The following is a 22,314-nucleotide window of genomic DNA, read 5'->3' as shown; positions in this document are numbered from 1 at the left end:
TGACTGTCAATAAAGGTTTTCTTCGGACTTTTCGAGTGGAATCTCTATCGCCCTCTCAAAACGTTACGCAGAAGTTTTGGTTACGAGAGAGTTCATAGAATTTGAACGATCTTATGCAAGAAAATTATAAAAGCATTATGCCAGTTACTGAAAATACTTCACTATTTCGCTTGAGATGCAACAAACGAGTTGTTTGCGAGAGAGAGAGAGAGAGAGAGAGAGAGAGAGAGAGAGAGAGAGAGAGAGAGACACAATGGAACATAATAAGGAACCAACAAAGCTCATTAGACGTGACTGGAGAAAGGTCGCTAACAATTCTTACAAAGTTCCAGATGAAAGGCGCGCGTAATGGCTTCAGTAATGAGAGAATGTTTATCCTCTCATTTATTAAGACACGTTTCATTCACGAGCTCTCACGTATGGGAGATTTGAATCGACAGAGAAGTGACGATTCACCAAAACACAATGTCATAATTCTGAAGTCCAGGATTGGTGAAAGTTAGTTTTACTCATACTAGGAAAATTTTGTAATGCAAATTTCTTAAAATTTTGTTCATTCAGTACACACACACACACACGCACACACACACACACACACACGCACACACACACACACACACTTACACAAAGATTCACAAACCCGCACACATAAGTGCTCACACAAAAACGCACATACACACATGTATATATATATAGATAGATTGATAGATAGATATATACACATATATAAATATTTATATATATATATCATATATAAATTTATATATATATGTATATATATGTATGTATGTATGTATGTATGTATGTATGTATGTATGTATGTATGTATGTATGTAAGTATGTGTGGGTGTGTGTGTATTTGTGTAGAGAGAGAGAGAGAGAGAGAGTAACTTAATCATGTTACAACTCCTTGCGTGTGATGATGATTTTATACAGGAGAAGAGAACGCCAAAAGAACACAACGCAGAGAATCGATTAAAAAAAAAAAAAAAAAAAAAAATTCTGGCTGCCTGTAATAGCAGAGCGGCTGGGCCACACATCTCTCTCTCTCTCTCTCTCCATTCTCCGCCAGAACCGGTATCTGTTGTTGCTGGCATAAGCGCAAGCTCTCATTAAGCGCGCCCAGAGCCAGAGCCGCCTTCTCTTCTCGCAAGTGGGTCGCCGAAGCTCCCATGAGATTAAATAATATGTACCCCGGAAATGAGCGTGTCTGATTGCCTCATGGCCGCTCCTTTCGGATTTCCTTGGGACTGCTTCCTCTCTTTCGTGCGTGGAAGCCTCTGTAAGTGTCGTTATTATCCGATTGTTCAGGGAAACGTGCTGAGGCTGAAGTTAAAGCTCCGAAGACTGCACAAGGGCTCCGGTTGAGGCCTGTCGCGCGGCCATGAGTCTTTCTCCTCCTCCTGATTGGGAAACTGGTTGGATTGCTTTCATCTTTTTCCTCTTCCGCGCCTTCACTGGGTCAAGCAGGTCTTGGCCCCCACGAAACAGAGAAGGGTTTCGGCGTCACAGACACACACACACACACACACAGCGCGACAGAGAAGGGAGCGCTATTTGAGATCCTTCAGCTGTCTTCGGCAACGAGTATTATGCAAGATATGATGTCACTCGCGCGCCATCCTCTCACATGCAAAACTGCCCGCAGGGTCCGTTTTGTGCTTGAAGACGTTATTATCCATTGGCATTCACACGTCCAAGAAATGACAATACTCACCGGTTTTGAAATTTGTCGTTCGAACGACCGATTATGCGACGAACTCGTTACTGCTGCCGGTAATACCCGAAATCCGATTTCACAGTAATCCTCCGTTGAATGTGAAAAATCAAGCATTCGAAAGTGCATAGACGAAGTACAGTTAATTTTGATTAGTAAAGAAACCACGGAGTTAGAAGTGACAGTAATAATTTCGTGTTGAGAATGTACAACAGGTGAAAACTAATATCAGTTCTTAGAATGGGAAGTGAAGATGAATTGAACTGAATAGAGAATTTAGGCCAAAGGCCACGGACTGGGACCTATGAGATCATTCAGCGCTGAAACGGAAATTAACAGTAAAAGGTTTGAAAGGTCTTAACAGGAGGAAACCTCAAAGCAGTTGCACTATAAATCAATTGTTAGGAGAGGGTGGAGAGGAAGATGGAAGAAAGAGAATATGGAAAGGAGGTGCAGTAAAAGGAATGAAAGGGGTTGCAACTAGGGGCCGAAGGGGCTCTGCAAAGAACCGTAAGCAATGCCTACTAGGAAAGAGATGAAGAGACAGTTAATAACAATCAGTTAATAACAATCAGCTGTTTGTTCGTGTTGTGAAATGGAGGATTGTCTTTGGTGACTAGCTCAATGTTGCTAACATTAAATGTAGTGATTTATGTAAAACATTTCAGTTCCTTCTTGAGTTGGCCTGTTGAGACTGAAGTCCACAACTTCGAGATCATGGAATCGACGTTATTTGAAATTAGGGTTGAGTTGAAATTTTCATCGTAATCACTATATTGAAGTGAAGTGAAGAACTCTGGAAACCTTAATGATATCAAAGTAACTTCTTAAATTATAACAGTAAAGCTCATAACAAGAGAGAGAGAGAGAGAGAGAGAGAGAGAGAGAGAGAGAGAGATCTTTTCATTTTAATAAAACATCTTGTTGCCGACTTCCATAGTCGATAAATTTGAAATTGTAAACAGTGATTTAATCATTGTTTGCGAGATACAAGTATCAGTTGCTCGGGTGCGAATTGATGGTAACCATCGAAAAAAATGAATTAATCTTCCAAACTGGAATTTTCCTCTAGAGAGCCAGCAAAGGGTTAAACAAAATCAGTGCCAAAATAGTCAAAATGAAAGTCCGAACTGTCTTGCATCGACTTGATGAAAGCGGGGTCGCTCCCCCGTCAAATCATTCAGGGTCAGTCAACGCCAGAGCATCTGGTGCGAGTGTGTCTGGGAAATTGCAAAGCAAGATTTTCAAATGCAGTCTTATTTCCTGTCTCGACCACTTGCAACATCCTCCTTGCATCCTGTTACACTTCCTTCCAGTTCCTTGTTATGTCTTGCAGTGAGTTGGCGATTCTGGCATGTCCTGTTTTCCTTGAAGACGCGCGCCGTGTTTTTAGGCAACATTTCTCGCATTTTTCTTCTTATTATTTTCCTCTCTCTCTCTCTCTCTCTCTCTCTCTCTCTCTCTCTCTCTCTCTCTCTCTCTCTTTCTCTCTCTCCTTACGCTGATTTTTTTGTTCTCAGATGATTGCTTCCCTTGTTGAGTTCCACGGCAACCGACCTGTGAATTGCTTTCACCTAAATGAGGGCACCCGCGGCCATTGCTGGAGTCTTGTTTTGGTGGTATGGCATATTTTGGCCCTGCTCCAGCCGATGGTGAGCGACCTCAGATCACTTGTTTGTGATCTGCTTTTAATGGCGGTAGAATAAGAATAACACTTTACGTGAAGCTGACTGTCTGATAATGAGGAAATGGTACACCAGAGAAGATGATTTGTCCAAGAATTGTTTCAAAGGGTATTAGAACCTAAATATAAACAATCGAGTCGATCCGAGGTATTTGACAGGTCATTGATTACTAGAAATTTCATGACTTTCGATCTCAGATAACGTCTCAAAGCCCAGTAAAAATAATGAATAATTTTAGTAGAATTCATTTTGATAAATTACATGTTATTTTCGTTTATGACAATCTACACAGAGGTTCATTGGATTTCGATGTATATTGGGCTTAAGGCAAAGTTGCAGCGGTTGAAATAGGTGATATTTATATGTATATATATATATATATATATATATATATGTGTATATATATATATTCATGTATATATATATATATATATATTTATATATATATATATATATATATATATATATATATATATATATATATATATATAAATTATATATATATATATATACATACTATATATTGTATATACATACATACATATGCATGTATGTATGTATGTGTGTTGGTGAGTTTAAGCATGTATATTGAGCCAGCGTTAAGCCTTTTCACCCAAGATGGGTAACACCAAAGAAAAAATAGCACAGCAGTCAAGTGCCACTATGATACCCTTATTTCAAAGTCCAAAACATTCCGGTCCATTCTTTCGCCTAAATCACCCAGTCCTGCATCTTTCCACATTTCTGATCTTTTAAGTTCTTTTTCCCCCACTCACAGTATACTTCGCAAACAGTTCATCTCCGTAAAGGAGAGTTAACTGTTCCTTCCAAAAAATTCTTCTTAGTATTTTGCACATACACCCGCCTTGTCTGTTATCCCGATATCACCTGTTTTCCATTGCTCCATCTTCCTGGATATCATTTACCTTGTTTTACTTTTCCTCGCCTTTACTCTGAATTTCAGACATTTAATATAATTTCCGCAGTTTCTCTTCACTATTCCTGGAAAGTATGTATCATCCGCAAACATAAACCAATCCGCACCTGATTCGCGACTCATTTACTTATCCCCCGTACGGGGTTAGTGCGACCTCATGCGGTGCACTGTAGGCATTACTTAAGGTTCTTTGCAGCATCCCTTCCCTCCCTGGATGCAACCCCTTTCGTTCATTTTATTGTACCCCCCTTTCATATTTTCTTTCTTCCATCTCACTTTCCTCAGCCCTCTCCTAACTATTGATTCATATTGCAACTGCTTTGAGGTTTTCCTCCTGTTACGCCTTTCAAACCTTTTACTGTCAGTTTCCGTGTCAGCGCTGAATGGCCTCAAAGGTCCCAGTGCTTAGCCTTTGGCGTAAATTATATATTCAGTTCACTTATCCTTACAACTTTGCGCCAGCATCTCATCTCCTCTCACTTCTCACACCACCCCATCCGTCAACACACGAAACGGCCGTACGGACAAAACGCAACCTTGTCCCAGACTTGTTTTAAACCAGACTAATCACTCTCCATCTATTTTACGTTCTAAAATATGGGTTGCACTGCCATCCTGGAAACTTTCATCCCTCTCAGCAACTTACTTCTGTATCATATAGTCCCAGCCTTCCATATATCATCTATATCAATGTTATCATTTGTTTTTTTTTGGGTCTATGTAACTTTCACAGGGTTACATTCTGGTATGGTGCTTACATTTCCTTGTGTTACGAACTGACCTGCACATCAAAGGTCATCAGTGCGGCCAGAACTAGCTGAGAGAGAGAGAGAGAGAGAGAGAGAGAGAGAGAGAGAGAGAGAGAGAGAGAGAGAGAGAGAGAGAGAGAGAGAGAGAGCATTTCATGTGTATGGATAAATAAAAAATGTTTATTTGGTAGACTTACCTGATGTATTGTATGAAAGATCAAATCAGTACATCCTTCATACAATGTAATCATGACAGTTGACGCTATTCATTCATCTTCCCATCTTTAATGTAATTTGACTGAACAGACAAACGATAGCCATATGCTGTAATACAGACCTAAATTTGCTGTCGTTACGAGCCGAATGCTCATCGCCATAAGTCCAACGCACCTTTAAACGTCAGAAAAAAAAAAGGGGGGGATCGAATGAGCGAGCAACCCGTCTGCGTTTCATCCCGTCATTAAACGCGAATGTATAAATGAACGAGAATGCAAAACCACTGATCTCCTTTTTTCGTGGACCAGTTTTTCATCCCCGTCCTCTGCTGCTCTGCTGCTCATGATGGGAAGGCGGTGCCAGACTGAATAAGAAAGGCGGTGTCAGACTGAATAAGATAGGCGGTGCCAGACTGAATAAGAAAGGCGGTGCCAGACTGAATAAGAAAGGCGGTGTCAGACTGAATAAGATAGGCGGTGCCAGACTGAATAAGATAGGCGGTGCCAGACTGAATAAGAAAGGCGGTGCCAGACTGAATAAGAAAGGCGGTGCCATACTGAATACCTAAAAGCCAGTGCCAGACTGGATTAGAAAGGCGGTGCCATACTGAATACCTGAAAGCCAGTGCCAGACTGAATAAGAGAGGCGGCGTCAGACTGAATAAGAAAGGCGGTGTCAGACTGTATAAGAAAGGCGGTGCCAGACTGAATACCTAAAAGCCAGTGCCAGACTGAATTAGAAAGGCGGTGCCATACTGAATACCTGAAAGCCAGCGCCAGACTGAATAAGAAAGGCGGTGCCAGACTGAATAACAGAAAGGCAGTGTCTGACTGAATAACAGAAAGGTGGTGCCAGACTGAATTAGAAAGGTGGTGCCAGACTGAATAAGAAAGGTGGTGCCAGACTGCATAAGAAAGGCAGTGCCAGACTGAATAACATAAAGGTGGTGCATGACTGAATAACAGAAGGGTGGTGCTAGACTGAATAAGGAAGGCGGTGCCAAACTGAATAAGAAAGGCGGTGTCAGACTGAATAAGAAAGGCTTTGTAAGACTGAATAAGAAAGATGGTGCTAAACTGAATAACAGAAAGGCAGTACCAGACTGAATAACAGAGAGGCAGTGTGAGACTGAATAACAGAGAGGCGGTGCCAGACTGAATAACAGAAAGGCGGTGCCACTCTGAATAACGAGGGGAATCGGCATCACTCTCGCATGGTAAAACATCCAGTGCTATTTCCTTTGCGAATATCATGAATATTAATTCTGCTGGGTATTCATTTACGTCTCCACCACTGAGGATGCGGAAGGAGAGATTAGCTCCTAAATGAAATGTTTTTCCTCGACTAAAAGTGAAAATATGTGCATGAGAAGGAAAAATGACTTTCCACGCTCGTAGGAAGAGTTAAGCATAAGTTGGCAAAAGAAAAAAGAAATATTTAACCATAACTTGATGACGAAGAACGGGTAGTAACTGCATTTTCCGTGTCCCCTTCACAAGTCACATTTCTTTGCAGGCGATCAAAGTGACAGTGGCCTTGGCCGACTGGCGACCCAGCGTCAGTAACCGTGAGATTAGGGGTTTGGAACTTTGGCTGCTAATTTCCACCATTATTACGCTAACCTTCTTACTCATGGGCGCCAACGAGAACTACACCAAGCAAATGTTGTGGAAAACAGGTTTATTCTAATGCCTGAGAACACTTGAAATACCGTCATCTGATTACCAAGCACTTATTGAAGATTGTACTTGAGAAGAATATAAAAATGAGCGGAATTTTTTTATGGCAAATGCCATTATGCTACACAAACCAGTCTCATTACAAAAAAACCATAATGCTAACAGCTACACCATAGTGAATCTCTCTCTCTCTCTCTCTCTCTCTCTCTCTCTCTCTCTCTCTCTCTCTCTCTCTCTCTCTCTTTATTTGCTGCCATGAAACTATCACATGTGGCATTATGCCCCCACGTAAAGACCTAGAAACTCCGTTCTGTTGTGCCAGATTAACACAACAAAATGCAAAATTCTGTACCTCCCGGATAGCCGAAGCCAATAGAAATAAGTGGAAAAACTTGAGAAACCGTGCCTTTTACAGTGTACTTTCATTTACTACAGAATCAGTAAGTCCGGTATCAGATTAGGCTATCATGGGTGGTTCCTCGCACAACTGTATCTTGGCTCAGCACAAACAGTTTCCGTTAATGTTAGGGTTCTGTGTATATCTGATACAGTCTTGAAATGGGGCAGACGAATCTTGGTTTAATTTTCTGTTTCTTACAAGAATTTTTCTTCAGTCTCTTTATTTCATACTCGTAGTTTTGCCATAATGTTTAAGAATTTAACAATGGAACCTCTTTGATGTATAAGCATTTTTGCTTCATAAATTAATAGCAAGTCCTGGAATTATCATAAAATGGGCATGTCTAAGACATCTTCTAAGTCAGTGGTTCTCAGTCTTTTTTGAGTGATGGCACCCTAGCTAATGTAATCAAATCCGTGGCACCCCTTCTTCACCATCCCACCATATCGCATGAATTAACTTCTTATTTAATGAATAAAATTATTTTCCATACTGCACACACACACATATATATATATATTATATATATATACACATATATGTGTGTGGACGTATTAGAGTAGACACACTGATAATAATTATATGAAGACTTCTGCAAACCTTTTTTTTTTTTTTGCAAATGTTCACTGAGATGATCTAGCCAAGACAAAACTCATGACAATCTTGCGGCACCCCTAGGCACTGTCTGTGACACCCCAAGGTGCCACGGCACCCAGTTTGCGAATCACTGTTCTAAGCAGTTGGGCATTTAGGTGTTGCATCACTCCAGTTGAGAACTACTCCTTCAGAGATATGCAGGATTATATACCTTCGTAAGAAATATTGCTCTTATACCTGGTGAGGTTCTTGTACCACTAAGAACAGCTTAATTTAAGCCTTTAAAACAATTCTGTTTCTTCCATCTTACTTTCCACCCTCCCCTGACAGTTGATTCATAGTGCAACTATTTTCCTCCTGTTACACCTTTCAAGCCTTTTACTGTCAATTTCCCTTTCAGTGTTGAATGACCTCATAGGTCCCAGTGCTTGGCCTTTGACCAAAATTCTATATTCAATTCACATCTATATTCAATCCAACAAATTTATGACTTGACTTTTGCATCCAGCTTGGACTCGCTTCAAATTCAGAGCACAATCACCAGCCTTTGCTTAGTGAATAGATAATACTTTAGCCATTACTCTCAAGAGTGTCTTGATGATCCGCCACCCGTACTCCCACAGGGAATCCTGGTTGTACGTATCAGGATTCATAATGCTTCAAATACTTTTTGGAATTTGGGAAATTAAGGATCATAGTTTGAGAAGCTGACGTGATTGACGCGCAAAATATGGCTTGAAAAAATTTGTTTTCTAGAGCTCTCTAAGAATGTTGTTAAACAAATATATATTTGCTAGAGTCTTACAGTTCAGAGATGATGGTTTTAATGCCAGCTATTTCAGAGCCTTTAATGGGCCGTTATTGAAAAAATGTTCTCTGGGGATCTTAAATTTTTGATAGGGTTATTCATAGTTGTGGATTCCTTCAACATACACTCATGATTCAATCTTGGGCGAATGATATCTTGCTGTCCGCCTTCCAAAATCCTTGGACGTCCAATAGCATCTTCTGTCTCTACCTCGAGACCCAGTTACTACTCGCTTTAAGGACCAGCATCCGCATTCTGTGAAGGTGCCGCATTTATCACACTGTTCAGTAACAGCGGAGATTATTCCGTAAGTCCTCCTTTCATGTTCTCTTACTTCCATCTCGCTTTCCACCTCTCCTGACAGTTGATTCACAGTGCAGCTGCTTTGAGGTTTTCCTCCTGTTACACCTTTCAGACCTTTTACCTTCAATTTCCGTTTCAGCACTTACCTTCAATTTCCGTTTCAGCGCCTGCCTTCAGGTTCCGTTTCAGCGCCTACCTTCAGTTTCCGTTTCAGCGCCTACCTTCAATTTCCGTTTCAGCGCCTACCTTCAATTTCCGTTTCAGCGCCTACCTTCAGTTTCCGTTTCAGCGCCTACCTTCAATTTCCGTTTCAGCGCCTACCTTCAATTTCCGTTTCAGCGCCTACCTTCAATTCCCGTTTCAGCGCTGAGTGACCTCATAAGAGGTCCCAGTGCTTGGCCTGTGGCCTAAAATCTATATTCGATTCAACTCAATCAGTTCTGTTTCATAAGGTCTTCCCATATTTTTCCTGAGTTACATTGCTATTTATGTCTTATTTATCAGCTTTCTTATCGTAGGTATTTATTTTATTATCTTTTTAGTTTTCTGAGAAGAAAAATACTGTGTCGGCTCTGTCCGCCCTCAGATCTTAAAAACTACTGAGGCTAGAGGGCTGCAAATTCGTATGTTGATCATCCACCCTCCAATCATCAAACATACCAAATTGCAGCCATCTAACCTCAGTAGTTTTGATTTTATTTAAGATTAAAGTTAACCATAATCGTGATTCTGACAACGATATAGGATAGGCCACCACCGGCCCGTGGTTAAAGTTTCAAGACCACCGAAAGATAGATCTGTTTTCGGTGGCCTTGATTATACGCTGTAGCGGCTGTACAGAAAACTCGATTGCGCCGAAGAAACTTCGGCGCATTTTGTACTTGTTTTTACCCCTACAGCATTACTCGCTCCGCATACATACGCATACATGAATCCGAAAAGTATGTCAATAAATGGTTCCCAATTAGTTTTATTAAAATTACGACTTCGGTTGGGTTTCAATGTAAATAGCGTTAGCGTTGACAAGTAATTATTTCCTAGTGGTATGAGAGTCGTGGTTGCAGTTTGACTCTTACATTCCTTTCTAATTTATGTATGACATTACTGCTAGCCCTTTGTTCTGTAATGTTTTGTTAATTGTTTGTCATTCACTATTCTATATATTGGACGTAAAAAAATAAAAACGAACTTGGCCGACTGATGATATTATAACAGTCATTGTTCGAAGACTGTTTAGTGATAAGTGGAGGCCGAGCGCTAATAATAAGTATTGTTTATTATACGACAGTCACGCCACCTGATTAATATTGATGGTACCTCTAATTGCCAGATATAAGTTTGACAACACTTTTGCTGACGCACTTGGCTAATTTACTTTCCAAGTTGATAACAGAAGCGAAGTGCGACTCAAATTGAAGGTGCTTAACAAATGTACCTCCTTTCATGTTCTCTTACTTCCACCTTACTTTCCACACACTCCTAGCAATTGATTCATAGCGCAACTGCTTTGAGGTTTTCCACTTGTTGCACCTTTCAAACCTTTTACTGTCATAGGTCCCAGTGCATGGCCTTTGGCCTAAATTCCATATGCAATTCTATTCAATTCTTAACAAATATAAAAGAGGAAAGTAAGGCCTAAGGGCAGAAGCCCTTTCCGACAAGTTCGGCGCACTCCTTTACGCACGCGAGAAAGTAGATTGTCACCAGCAGATGTATCATTTATCACCATTTGCAGACAGAAGACTTAATTCGGAATCATTCTAAATCATTATAGATAACTCATCCTCGTAGGGGGGTTAGTGCCGTCAGTGCAGCTCACTTGCAGTGCACTGTAGGCATTACTTAAGGTTCTTTGCAGCGTGCCTTCCTTAGGGCCCTAGATGTAACCCCTTTCATTCCTTTTACTGTACTTCCATTCATATTCTTTCCTCCATCTTACTTTCCACTCTCTCCTAACAATTGTTTCGTAGTGCGACTGCTTTGAGGTTTTCCTCCTGGTACACCTTTCAGACCTCTTACTCTCAATTTTCCTTTCAGGGCTGAATGACCTCGTAGGTTCCTAAGTTATATATATTCTAATTCTAATTCTATAGGATCGCGTTCATATATTAAAGAAGTACTAAGAACAAGCTGTCTTCCGGTCTTCCACGAGTGAATGTGCCTCAGCGTCATTGATATATCCGGATAAGTGAAGAGGGGAAGGGGAGGGCAGGGGAGGGGGGGGAAGTGGGAATCGATTGCATTACGTTCTTGTTAGGGTGGTGGAGGAAGAAGGAGGCCGGATGCCGTAAAGCTTAATCGGCTGACACCAGGTTCCCAGCTCCCATTAATCAGCGACGCAGGGTTGAATGCCCTTAGCTGCGCAGCACCGTAGGATTAAGCCTCGGCATCTCTTTGTTGCTGTTGAATAGAAAGAAAGTGAGGCGGAAGATCAATCTCTACATCATATGTGACGATTTTTTTTTTTCTGTGTAAGAAAACTATTGAGATGGCTTTGTCTGTCCGTCCACACTTTTTCTGTCCGCCCTCAGATCTTAAAAGCTACTGTGGCTAGGGGGCTGCAAATTGGTATGTTGATCATCCACCCTCCAGTCATCAAACATACCAAATTGCAGCCCTCTAGCCTCAGTAGTTTTCATTTTATCTAAGGTTAAAGTTAGCCATGATCGTGCGTCTGGCAATGATACAGGACAGGCCGTGGTTCATACGGCATTATACCGAGAGCACCGAAAGATAGATCTGTTTTCGGTGGCCTTCGATATACTTGTTTTTACTGCTCTGGGGTTAATTTCTCACCAGTGCAATCACTACTGAGGCGTCATTGGCAACGCTTAGATGTTGATGATATGAGGCATTACTTACGGTTCTTTGTAGCATGCCTTCGGCCCCTAGCTGCAACCCCTTTCGTTCCTTTTACTTTGCTTCCTTTCATATTCTCGTTCTTCCATCTTACTCTCCTTAACCCTCTCCTAACAATTGATTCATAGTGCAACTGCTTTGAGGTTTTCCTCCCGTTATACCTTTCAGACCTTTTACTGTCAATTTCCGTTTCAGCGCAGAATGACCTCATAGGTCCCAGTGCTTGGCCTTTGGCCTAAATTTTATATTCATATCAGCTCAGTAATCAGATCTCTTTTTCTGAGATAGATTATTACTTTTTTTTTTATCGGAATCTCATAACATTTCGTCTTTGAAAATAGGGAACTAGCATTTGTTGCTTGGTTATACAGCTTAAATTCTGAAATCATCTCTCCAGATCAGTAATAAACATTGTGTCAATAACGTAGGAATACCTTTTTCTACTTGATTAAAAATATTATCCATATATAAATCGTCTATGCAATCGTATTTTAAAAAGCAAACTTCATCGTGACTGTAATGCTGGTTTGTTTACGAGAAAAACGTCTTTTTTTTTTTTAGTATAGTATACGATCAAAGTTTTCTTTCTGTATAGTCACGAAAGAGAACTTTATAACGCAGACTAAAGTACATGAGTTTGGTACTGTCTCTTGTCATACTTATATGTATATATATATATATATATATATATATATATATATATATATATATATATATATATATATATTTATATATACATCTTGAAACATTTACGTTCTTTGTTTATTCCAGAGCTGATCCTCTCGTTGTGCTTAGTTTGTACAGTTGTACTAAAATGTATGACAGAGAATGGTGAATTAGATATTGGTCGTGAAAAGTCTTTCTTCACGTAGTGGTAGTTTGAAAATACATGGACGTATCATGATAGATGTACGTTTATCATGATAGATGTACGTTTATGACATTTTCAAATGTTCTGTCAAAACACAAGACGTCTCTGACCTATGTAAATTTAAAGTAATTGGTGGCGACACCAAGATTCTTCAGTTGTGTGTGTGTATTCATATATATATATATATATATATATATATATATATATATATATATATATATATATATATATATATATATATATATATATATATTTATATATGTATGTATATATATACAATGTTTTACTAAAAACTCTAAAGTATGGAAAGAAAATAACTTCTCTTTCTTCTTCTTCCTCATGCAATTACATTTCATAACTGTCATTTCAGTACAATACCCCTGATAATAATATATTATATTTTGCTGAAAAAGGTATCGATTATCTTGTGCGCACTCAGAAGTTTATTCTTGTCATGGTACCTCTATTTTGAGTTTAAGGCCATAACTACAATTGTTGTTTCTCACCTGTGTGTCACAAGAAAGATGGTATTTAGTATTTGAGGTTGAGGCAATAATAAAGAGATATCTTCTAGCCTGTGTGTTATTACTCTGCTACAAAAGCGTGTAATACAGGATCATAACAAACATATGAGCATCGGAGCTCAACACACAGTACGTGAGGTAGAACTTATAGGATCGAAGCCTGTGTGTCAGATTCAGTACTAACGCAGTAATAATTGGTTACACTTATACATTTTAAGCATGACGCGTTCCCGCGCTCATTACACAAGCATTTGCATGCAGCATTGCATTACGTCTTGCACTTACGTTAAGGCATACATGACAGTCCTGTCTGGAATTAATTGTCAGATGATGCACAAGTATGTTTTTAGCTTTTTGAGGCAAAAGAAACTTTCTTTTATGACGATGAAGTAACCGGCAAGGTGCACTTTTGGAGGTCAAAGTTGGCATCTCTGCTTGGTTCAAGCATGGCAGCCTGTTGTAGAGAAATTACTGTTTCATGACCCTGCTCTTTTCCCGTGCGGTGCATTGTAGGCATTACTTAGGTTCTTTTTAGCGTGCGGCTGCAACCCTTTCGTTCCTTTTACTGTACCTCCTTTCGGATTCTCTTTCTTCCATCTTGCGTTCCACCCTCTCCTAACAATTAGTGCGAGGTTTTCCTCCTGTTACGCCCTTCAAACCTTTTATTGCCGATTTCCGTTTCAGCGCTGAATGACCTCATAGGTCCCGGTGCTTGGCCTTTGGCCTAAATTCTATAATCAGTTCAATTCAATTCATCAACTCAGAGTAGTTTGGCGTTTTCATTAGATATCTTTTACTTGACACACTCTTGACAACACTGCTGGACTCCCCACGCTTCTTACCCTTTTCAGTCTGACTTCTTACCGTTTTCAGTCTGACTTCTTACCCTTTTCAGTCTGACTTCTTACCCTTTTCAGCCTGACTTCTTACCCTTTTCAGTCTGACTTCTTACCCTTTTCAGTCTGACTTCTTACCCTTTTCAGTCTGACTTCTTACCCTTTTCAGTCTGTCCTTTCATGCTGCGTGGAAGAGACTCAGCAGCCTGGTAGTCATCTCTCGTAGAAGGCCTCTTTAATAAAATACTATTCATATCTTGGACGGTGCCATGACGCGCGCACCGGGGTCTCCCACTGTCCAGGACTGGAGTTTCCTTGCCTGGGGCTACACCCAAAAACACTTTTCTGTCAGAGCCCTCTTCCTCTTCTTCCTCTTCAAAGGGCGTGTAGGGTAGCCTCTCAGTAGCACCAGGGCCGAGGATGTCGAGTGGTTTAAGCAAGAGGTTGCCTTATCCTCGTCATTTTCTTTTCTTTATCTTTATACCCATGACTTCCTTTTCAAAACTGTCCTTCCTCAAGTGTCTGGCAGATCTGGGGATTATTCGTCATTGTTGAATGTGCTGGCTCCTCCCACCTGACCGGTTTGATTCCGCCGATAATTTTGTCTCTTTATGGGCATACACTTTCCAGTCTTAATTTTACATGGCTTTATTGTTCCTGATGTTATTTTTGTTAATGTTCCAAACAATCCTTTATGCTCTTTTTAGTTCTCTGTCAAAGAAAACTATTAAGATGGCTTTTTCTGTCCATCCGCGCTTTTTCTTAAAAACTACTGAGGCTAGAGGGCTGTAAATTGCCAATCAGCAGACATACTAAATTGCAGCCCTCTAGCCTTAATAGTTTTTATTCTATTTAAGGTTAAAGTTAACGATGATCGTGCTTCTGGCATCGCTGTAGGACAGGCCACCACCGGGCCGTGGCTGAAGGTTTCATGGGCCGCGGCTCTTACAGCATTATACGTTGTACAGAAAACTCGATTGCACCGAAGAAACTTCGGCGGATTTTTTACTTTATTTTCAATTTTTCCTAAGGCAATGTTATAGCCAGGGGGAAATGTATCTTCCTCGAATTTAAACATGAACCGGCTGATCAAATGTAATATTTTAGCGAGTTACAAAAAAAGAAAAATCGTAATCTAAGAATGTTTACCACCCCAAGAACAAATGTCATTTATGGAATCAGGGGCCATAATATAGTTAAGTCTCTCTTGAATCGCAAAAAAAAAAAAAAAAAAAAAAAAACTTGACTGGAATTTTGCCAAAAGGGCAGCGCCCTCATTAAAAATCCAGACACTGGGTTTGCCAAATCATAGTGTACACTCACAACAGCAGTCAAAACAATTGAATAATATTTCATGAAAGGCACTTGCTAAACAGATCAACAATCTAGTATGGAGGGTTTCTCTCTCTCTCTCTCTCTCTCTCTCTCTCTCTCTCTCTCTCTCTCTCTCTCTCTCTCTCTCTCCCTCTTGAATATATATATATATACATATATATATATATATATATATATATATATATATATATATATATATATATATATATATATATATATATATATATATATATGTATATATATATATGTATTATGTATATATATATATATATATGTATATTTATATATGTATGATAGTACGGTAAATCTTAACTTATAAATGTACAGAAAGCCCGTTCTCTTTTCTTCATTCGAGAACAAACGCGAGATATAGTGTATTATACAAGAGGTTATTGCTGTTGCAAAAGCATCAAGACGGAACAACAATGACAGATATTCTCTACACAGCACGGTTATGAAACCATCGACGCGCGCGGAATACTCATTGCCAACCCAGCAGATAGGGGCACCGCCCCCCACTCCCCACCGAGTGGTTCCCTTCCACTCTCACTTTTATTTGTGACAAGGGAAGCACATACACTACGTGACGCCTTTCATCACAGGTTGTTCTACAAGGTTTCGCCTGTGTGATCATTGATCGTTTTAGCTTTATGTCAAGTCCGCGCTTTTTCTGTCAGCCCTCAGATCTTAAAAGCTACCGAGGTTAGAGGGCTGCAAATTGGTATGTTGAACATCCACCCTCCAATCATCAAACATACCAAATTGCAGCCCTCTAGACTCAGTAGTTTTTATTTTATTTAAGATTAAAGTTAGCCATAATCGTGCGTCTGGCAACGATATAGGCCAGGCCACCACCGGCCCGTGGTTAAAGTTTCATGGGTCACGGCTCATACAGCATTATACCGGGACCACCGAAAGATAGATCTATTTTTGGTGGCCTTGATTATACGCTATACAGAAAAGTGGATTGCACTGAAGAAACTTCGGCGCATTTAAAAAAAAAAATGTAAGAATTTTTTATTTATTTATTTTTTTTTTCAAAATCTGCAGATCACTTCAAGTCAGACAATGAAAAAGCTTTCATGGTAACGTGATACGTCAATCAGATGAAATTCTTGTACAGGGTGTAAATCTGTAGGTGTCCAACACGTATTATAATTGTACTTGTCATCGGGTGGGGATTGAGGACGCTATGACACCGAAATTCTCTTTGATAACTCTGGGTTTATAGATCGCTTAGCACACTTCGGTACATGTCGCATAATTCTCGTTCGAGTGGATTGGTTCTGGATTTGTATTTCAAACCGATGCTCCCCGTAGTTGGGTAATGCCGTCAGTGCACCTCATGCGGTGCACTGTAGGCATTATTTTAGGTTCTTTGCGGCGTGCCTTCGGACCTTAGCTACAACCCCTTTCGTTCCTTTCATCTCACTTTCCACCCTCTACTAACAGTTGATCATTGGTGCAACTGCGAGGTTTTCCTCCTGTTACACCTTTTAAACTTTTTACTGTCAATTTCCGTTTTAGCACTGAATAATCTCTTAGGTCCCAGTACTTGGCGTTTGGCCTAAATTCTACATTCAATTGAGTTCAGTTCTGGAAACCATTGGCTTGACGTAGATTGACGGTAGCAAGGTCTTTGATGTTCTCTAAAATATGGGTTGGTAGCGGAAGCCAAGACCGAGCGATCAGTTTTGAATATTAATATCCTGTTTTCCGAGCATGGTGGTTATAACTTATTCAGTCAGTGTTCCAGCGGCCTTTGTCGAATGATCTTCGACTTCCTGGAATAAAAGAAAGTAAGAGTAAAAACACCATTAGTAACGCTTAAAGCAAAGAACCAATTTCAGCCACTTGAGTTTTTATTACCGTGCTAACCGGAATTACATTTTGCAGTGTGCTTTCTTTGCTGAATCCGTTATACTTGCTTTTGAGACACCGGGCTGACACTTTCCGTTTGGAAAGTTGAGGATATGGGCTCCCGACAATGATAATATTATAACTATATCCTTTGTCTCCTATTTCTCATCTCGCAAAACGTCTTAATTCCATCAAATAACCTTTACAGAGAGCTTGCAGGCATACAGAACAATCATAATTCTCACCTTTGTTCGAAGTCATATTCATGCCACCCGTGTCCATAGGTTGCAATGTTAAAAAATATTAAATAAATTGATAAGCAAAACAACTGCTGTCTGGAACCCGTCGGGACGCTCAGTCTTATTGAATTGAAACCTAAAAGATGAAATGAACAGACAAGAGAAGTGGCTTACCTTGTCTGTTTGATTTGGTTGAAATGAAAAGGCAAGGGAAGTGGCTTACCTTGTCTGTTGATTTGGTTGAAATGAAAAGGCAAGGGAAGTGGCTTACCTTGTCTGTTGATTTGGTTGAAATGAAAAGGCAAGGGAAGTGGCTTACCTTGTCTGTTGATTTGGTTGAAATGAAAAGGCAAGGGAAGTGGCTTACCTTGTCTGTTGATTTGGTTGAAATGAAAAGGCAAGGGAAGTGGCTTACCTTGTCTGTTGATTTGGTTGAAATGAAAAAACAAAAGAAGTGGCTTATCTAGTTCTGTAAAGCCTGGGTGGCGCTGGCAGTCCGGGAAACTGATATGACTGCCAGTGATCTATGACATTGTCAGCGACCGCCGGAATGACACCCGGATGTGGGTAGCCATACACAGAGAGAAAGGGAGACTGTGCTGATTCCGGTTTTAGGCGGAAAAAGAAAACGCCATCAGGATTCCTATACCGTTAAAATATATTAACGCCATGGTGAATTTTCTGTAGGCGAGCATTGTCGCGATATAATATTGCATTCATTTTAGTTTTCTGTAACATATATATATATATATATATATATATATATATATATATATATATACTGTATATATATATATATATATATATATATATATATATATATATATATATATATATATATATATATATATATATATATATAATATATATATTGAGTGGCTACTTGTCTGTCCGTCTGCACTTTTTCTGTCCGTCCTCAGATCTTCAAAACTACTGAGGCTAGAGGGCTGTAAATTGGTTTGTTGATCACCCATCCGCCGATCATCAAACATACCAAATTGCAGCCCTCTAGCCTCAATACTTTTTATTTTTATTTAAGGTTAAAGTTAGCCATGATCTTTCGCGTGGCAACGTTATAGGACAGGCCAATACCGGCTCGTGGCTGAGAGTTTCATGGGCCGCGGCTCATACAGCGTTATACGCTGTACAGAAAACTCGATTGTGCCGAAGAAACTTCGGCCCATTTTTTACTTCTCTCTCTTGAAAACGAAGGACCGGCTTCCAATTCCTAATCTTACCTCAGTCGGAAATGACTTTTTTTTTTTTTGGGGGCGTGCGCTCATCGAAATCCGCATAATATATCATTGGCCGTTAATTTTATGACCATTTGCTGTCATGGAAAGTGTTGCGTCGGAGTTGATTGCGCGCAACTCTCAGAATTAGCTTCGACCATAAAATAACGTTTGCGAACAAAATGCTAACTTGGGTGCTAAACTTGGGCTAATGATTTAGTTTTTGTGCAATAGCTGATAAGACGGACAATTCATTACCACGATTCAACCCAGGCATGACGACATGGTGCCCCCCCAAAAAGAGAGAGAGAGAGAGAGAGAGAGAATAAATTGTAGTGACAGAAAAAATAAAATTGGGAGGACATGGTGTGCTGTCTAAACCAAGAACAATTTAAACCTTTACTGAATATTAGGCAAATAAAATATATAATAAATTATAAAAAAAAAAACGGTTCGTTTTATTGTGTGCGGTGATATGCGAACTGATCGAAAGTATAGGTTGTTGAGACGTTTAAAAAAAAAAGTAAACAATGCAATGATGTTTCTAGGGCGCAGTCAAGTTTTCTATACAGCCGCTACAGTGTATAATCAAGGCCGCCAAAAATAGATCTATCTTTCGGTGGTCTCGATATAGTATTGTATGAGCCGCGGCCAACGAAACTTTAACAACGGCCCGGTGGTGGCCTTTCCTATATCGTTACCAGAAGCACGATTATGGCTAACTTTAACCTTGAATAAGATAAAAACTGTTGAGGCTAGAGGGCTGCAATTTGGTATGTTTGTTGATTGGAGGGTAGATGATCAACGTACCAATTTGCAGCCCTCTGGCCTCAGTGGTTTTTAAGATCTGAGGGCGTACAGAAAGTATTGCGGGCAGAAAAAAGTGCGGACAAAATAAAGTGCGGACGGACAGACAAAGCCGGCACAATAGTTTTCTTTTCAGAAAACTAAAAAGCGCACTACTTGATCTGCTTCGGTCATAATGAAATGAGAAAAAGGATGAAGTGTAGACAGTGTCAGGATTCAAACCCCATAAATTTGGATACAGGTCGTCGATGCAATCTCCCTCCATAATTGCCGCGGTGTATCGAGTGAATTCCCGTTTCGAAATCACACGTTACGATTCATCTTATAATAATAATAATAATAATAATTTAAGCTCAGGGCCATACACATGGAATATACAAAGTAGAGACAATACAACACACACAGTCTAGACAAACGAGATAAAACGATAATCGACAATATCCACACGCTTGTCTGACCGTTCGCGCTCGGGAATCCTTGGACCGCAAAGGTACGATTGACATTTTCCGAAGTTTATGGCCAAGGCAGTGACGTAAGGTGCAATTGGACAAGATCCTTATCCATAGCTTTACTCCTACTCTCTGTCAACTCTCTCTTTCTACCGAGCTCTTTGATTTTTAGTTTTCTGTAAAAGAAAACTATTGTGCCGGCTTTGTCTGTCCGTCCGCACTTTATTCAGTACGCGCTTTTTCTCACCGCCCTCAGATCTTAAAAACTACTGAGGCTAGAGGGCTGCAAATTGGTATGTTGATCATCCACCCTCCATTCACCAAACATACCAAATTGCAGCCGTCTAGCCTCAGTAGTTTTTGTTTTATTTAAGGTTAAAGTTAGCCATAATCGTGCCTCTGGCAACGATATAGGATAGACCACCACCAACCCGTCGTTAAAGTTTCATGGGCCGCGGCTCATACAGCATTATACCGAGACCACCGAAAGATAGATCTATTTTCGGTGGCCTTGATTATACGCTGTAGCGGCTGCACAGAAAACTCGGTTGCGCCGAAGAAATTCCAGCGCATTTATTACTTATCTGATTTCTCGATATCTTCTGTGTACCGTAGACGCTGTCCACAGAGGCTCTGATCTTCCTCTAACCCTTTTCCTCATTAACTTATATGGGACATTAACCTATGCTTAGAGCGCAAATAATTTCCTTGATATTAAAGTAACAAAAAAAATTTCTCTTATTGAAATTTTATCGTTTTGGTAAAGAAATGTAGGAAGTATGCTATTTTCTGGGTCGCTGCTTACCTATTTTCCTACCTTTCCAAAGGCATGTAATGTAATTTTTTTTATAAAGCAACTGCTTTATAATTTTTCCAATAAAACGCGTTCTTAACCTTGTATAATGTTGATAATAGACAATACGGAAGGATCTGAAGAGTGTCTCTTGTCTTGGTCAGGCAAAACCTGAAAAGTTTAGTATTTCCTTGACAAACTCTTATTGCGCTTTTTTGCTCACCATACTATTAATTAATGTTTGAGAATAAATACTTCCGACTTTGAAAAGTCAAAGGTCACGGCTTCGACATGAGCTGAGGCCTGGAATTGTTTCATTTCTTTCACAAATTTGTCCCTCCCCTCCACCTACTTTTTAGTTTTCTGTAAAAGAAAACTATTGTGCCAGCTTTGTTTGTCCGTCCGCACTTTTTCCCTGTCCGCACTTGGCTGTCCACCCTTTATTTTGTCCGCGGTTTTTCTGTCCGCCCTCAGATCTTCAAAACTACTGAGGCTAGAGGTCTGCAAATTGGTATGTTGATCATCCACCCTCCAATCATCAAACATACCAAATTGCAGCCCTCTAGCCTCAATAGTTTTTATTTTATTTTAGGTTAAAGTTAGCCATGATCGTGGATTTGGCAACAATATAGGAAGGCCACCACCGGGCCGTGGTTAAAGTTTCATGGGTCGCGGTTCATACAGCATTATACCGAGACCATCGAAAGATAGGTCTGTTTTCGGTGGCCTTGATTATGCGATGCACAGAAAACTCGATTGCGCCGAAAAGAACTTCCGTACATTTTTTTTTCTACTGACTGACTCTTCATTGCAGATCACACTTTACTTTCCTGTTTTTATCAATTTCTTTTATCTGCCTTTTTGAAAATATAAATATATTAACATCACCATCTTTATGATTGACTGAGGATTTCCCAGTAATATATCCTCAATTTTTTTTTAAAATTTTATATCCTCTCATTTAACTGAGAGACAATTTTTTTCACCCTTATTATTTTATTATCTCCGATTTTGTTGCAGGGACCGAGCACGACCTGAATTTACTTCACTCGTTTCGACCCTCGGAACATGATCACATTTTTAATGCACCCACAGTGGCAAGGTAAGAAAAAGGGAATTGATTTTATAAACTTTTCTGTTACAATATTTTGTTGTGTTTCCGTATCTCTCTGTCCTGATACACTTACTTACCAGAATGACCTCCTTCATCAATAGTAACAGCGAGAGGCAACCACTCTTTGAGTAGGGTATGCCGGGCGACGAATTCCTGAGATGTAAGCTAGTATTGCACCAGCCCCGGTTTTTTTGCCGTGTCCCTAGACTAGGTAAAGTCAGGTAGGTTAGATTGGTGCTCCTCAGAATATTGGGTTAGGGAAACATAATGAGATCATTTTCAAGAAAATTCTATGGTTAGTTTT

The 22,314-nt window shown here is 39.9% G+C and overlaps 1 long non-coding RNA gene across 1 annotated transcript in view; it reads left to right on the top strand.

Annotated features, from left to right (window-relative positions):
• The window catches only part of LOC136855726 (uncharacterized), a 127,375-nt gene extending 105,372 nt beyond the window's left edge, over positions 1–22,003 (top strand). Inside the window, exon 3 of the long non-coding RNA XR_010858112.1 lies at positions 21,917–22,003. This is a non-coding gene — a long non-coding RNA (uncharacterized lncRNA). The remainder of the gene's footprint in view (positions 1–21,916) is intronic.
• Positions 22,004–22,314: the final 311 nt, after the last annotated feature.

This window comes from Macrobrachium rosenbergii, chromosome 32, assembly GCF_040412425.1.
Source record: "Macrobrachium rosenbergii isolate ZJJX-2024 chromosome 32, ASM4041242v1, whole genome shotgun sequence".
Classification (NCBI taxonomy): Eukaryota; Metazoa; Arthropoda; class Malacostraca; order Decapoda; family Palaemonidae; genus Macrobrachium; species Macrobrachium rosenbergii.
This window is presented reverse-complemented; position numbering and strand designations above follow the sequence as displayed.